At 38.5% G+C, this 3,528-nt stretch overlaps 1 long non-coding RNA gene across 2 annotated transcripts in view; it reads left to right on the top strand.

The window, feature by feature from the left end:
- Nucleotides 1-3,528, top strand: part of LOC135217867 (uncharacterized) — a 333,302-nt gene that overhangs the window by 255,671 nt on the left and 74,103 nt on the right. The window lies entirely within an intron of this gene.

The raw sequence follows: 3,528 nt of genomic DNA, 5'->3' as shown, positions 1-3,528 counted from the left end.
GTCGACACACTTCTTTCCCAGCTGTCCTTTCATAGAACTGCTCCCATTGGCTAAGTGGAGTTATGACATCATCATGTGCCAACCAGTAAGCGTCTCGCACTCCCACGCTTCCCAGCGAGCGAAAAGACCGATGACGTCATACTCTTGACATCTACTGCCATTCTCTTTTGATAATCAGAGTTCGGTATTGGGAGAGCCTGAAGCGGCTGATCTGTTTTTGCCATTAACCGGTAAGAGGTTAGTAGAAGAAATATCTACAGGTAAACTATAGGAACGCATTTTTCATCGTTTTTATCACACCTATCTGTAATCCAGACCTCTCCTTCCCCTCGTGACTTTCACCTCTTGCGCGGAGATAAGCAGATGAAACCGTCCAATTTAAGGTGAAAGTTCCAGCCCTGACCCGAAATAAAAAGGAATGAAATGTATGAAAACCCAAATGGCCACGAATAAGGACAGATTTAGCTTAACGGACAAAAGTAAAGTTCGTTTCCCTTTTTTTGTGTGTGTGTCGTCTTTATCGTTACTTAGCGATTTCTTTTTTTTTTTTTTTTTTTTTTTTTTTTTTGCATCTACCGGTTATGTTTTAACTTTAAGATACATTGTTCCTGTATTGTACAAGACAGTTCTCAACGTTAGTCTTGAAACATCCAGCAGTGCAATGGAATGATCACAGCGATTGGGTCAGTTTTGGATGGGACCTTCTCAACAGCCCTTTTGTGTTCCTCTTTTATGGCTGGGGAGGGATTCTGTGGCATTGCACGCATTGTCGTTTGGTCTGACCCCCCTACTCAACTAACACACGGAATTTGTTGCCATATACCTGATGTTCAAGAGATTAAACTTATTTCATTCACTGAACTACCGGTTGACGAGAGAGAGAGAGAGAGAGATTTTATTCACTGGGCTACCGGCACACGCGAGAGAGAGAGACAGAGAGCATGTGATTATCTCCTGAACTAAAATGAGTTCAAACTGAAGACTATCTGGTGGAATGATCGCATACGGTCCATAGGCCTTCTTAAAGCACTGGAAAGGTTTGACACAATCTTCTTTTCGAGATGATTTCATCAGCAGCCGAAGCCAGCAGGCTTCGTTGCTGTTGCTTACTGATAGTCATTGTTGTTGTGTCAAGTTTGTTTCCCCATATTGAGAAACAGAGGTCGCCCTGATGGCGCAATTTTTTCGTGAAACACTGAAAGTATCTGGGAAGGAGCCCGCTTTCATTCTCACTGGCCCTTCCTCTAAGTCTAGGACGTCCTTTCCATTTATTTTGTTCATTCACAAAAAGTGTATAACATTAAGGGAAAGGTCGGTAAACTTTCTCAATCTACAAACGCAGAATAAATTTGTTGGCCCTTGTGCTTTGTATTTTGTTCTGAAATATGATTCTTATTTTATGGGTAGCAAACTATTCATATTTCTCTTTTCTGTCTTTTTACTTTACATAAAATTTTGACCAGAAATCATTACTATATCACACTAATACCTGAGCATTTTTTTTAAATCACTCTTTCAAGAACATCTGTGACATACTACACACATATTTAGGAACGTTTTCTATCAAATCTGGGAAACCCGTTGTTGTGTGCAATTCCATCATAGAAGATTAAAGGAGTCGACCAACAGCATCGAAGCAAATGTCCTTTTCAAGTTCTTTAGACTTCTGCTTTCCCAGTTGTGGCGAAGGACACAAATGAACAAACACACTCGCAAGTGTTGCCGAGAGCGCGTTCAATTCAATTCATGACGATGAACGTTTGGTCAAATTTTTGACTCCAAACTTTCAGTTTCCTAATGCTTCGACTTCACAAATAATTATGATTTCTGAACGATGGTTAGCTTATTTGAGGATGCGTGTTGAATTTCATTTACTTTATAGCTTCCTTCACTCACCTACGATGCTACATATCACTGACTTCTGCAAAGGTGGCCAGTTGCTTGAAAACAAGGTTGAATTCTGGCATTCGTGAGGTGTGCGGTTTTTCGCTGAGGCGAGTTGTTTTGGAACAGCACAAGTCAGAGGGGAATGAACGTAGCTTACTACACCTGTGCGCTAGTGTTTGTCAACGACATTGATTAGGAATTCTTTTCGTGTGACTGTTATGCCCGAGAAAAAGTGTCTGTTTTTTTAGGGAATCCGAACAACATATTCTTTGGATGGTTAGCTGAACAAAACAGCAGTAGCATGATGAAGGACAACATGAGCAGCTGTGATGGTTACGATATGACTATTATGCAGATAAAAATATGACTGTGTGGAGCATCAAGGACAACGTTGTTCTCCCACGAGTAAACATTGCTCCAGTTATGCCAACACCTTTTAAAGTAAAAGCTTTGAAATGATTCTTACTGATGTCTGAAAACCATGAGCCAATATCATAACATATTTATGAATTGTGATGTAAAAAGTCATTCCGCAATAACCGTTTGCGTTGTCTAAACTGTCGCTGATATACGTCCATGTGGAAACTCGGCACTGCATTGTGCAAGTTAAGAAGAGCTACAATTATTAATGCGGCAAAACAGAACACATAGGTAATTCAAATTACACTTCTTAATATATATATATATATATATATATATATATATATATATATATATATAATGTGTGTGTGTATGTATGTATGTACATACACATTTATATAATGTATATACTATAATATATAAATACTCATATATATATATATATATATATATATATATATATATATATATATATATATATATATATATATATATATTATATACATATAGTGAGATTCCCACACAAAGCTGATACTACTAACCATAGAGCTACGAAGGACCTTTCTTCATAGCGTGTTAGTTTTAGTACTATAGGAATAGGTTCTCAGTGTATTTTCACTGTAGAGCGCATCCAAAGCATTGAGGAATTAGGTAGCCAGACGGTCACTGATTCTATTTAAAAACATTTGAAAAACGTTAAGTGTATATGTTAGTTTAACAAAACCACTATTAACAGCTGTCCTAGGGCTGGCCCGGAGGATTAGATATTTGTACGTGACTAGGAACCAATTGGTTACCTAGCAACGGGACCTACAGCTTATTGTGGGATCCGAACGACATTATATCGAGAAATGAATTCCTAATCACCAGAAATAAATTCCTCTGATTCCACGTTGGCAGAGTGGGAAATCGAACTTGCGACTAGCGAATCGGTAGGCGAGCACGTAAAGCACTCGTCCAATGAGGAACTGAAACGTTCTTGTACATAATGTATATATAAAGATGCATATGTATGTATAAATGTTATAGGGTGACCAGACGTCCCCCTACATTCCCCATTTCGAATCTCTGGCCCCCCAAAATCTCTACTTTCGAGGGGCGTACAAATGTCCCGCCCTACAGAATTTGCTCGTCACGTGTCCCGCTTTGCATATGCAAATCGTAGTAAGTTGCTAATTGTTCAAAGGTTAGATTTAAGATCCTTTTTTTTTAAAAAAAAGACCTCTTAAGGCTCTTGCAGTAGCATACATATAAAAATGTTTGTTGTTTTGTTTTACTATC

The sequence above is a fragment of the Macrobrachium nipponense genome, chromosome 9 (genome assembly GCF_015104395.2).
Source record: "Macrobrachium nipponense isolate FS-2020 chromosome 9, ASM1510439v2, whole genome shotgun sequence".
Lineage (NCBI taxonomy): Eukaryota > Metazoa > Arthropoda > Malacostraca > Decapoda > Palaemonidae > Macrobrachium > Macrobrachium nipponense.
This window is presented reverse-complemented; position numbering and strand designations above follow the sequence as displayed.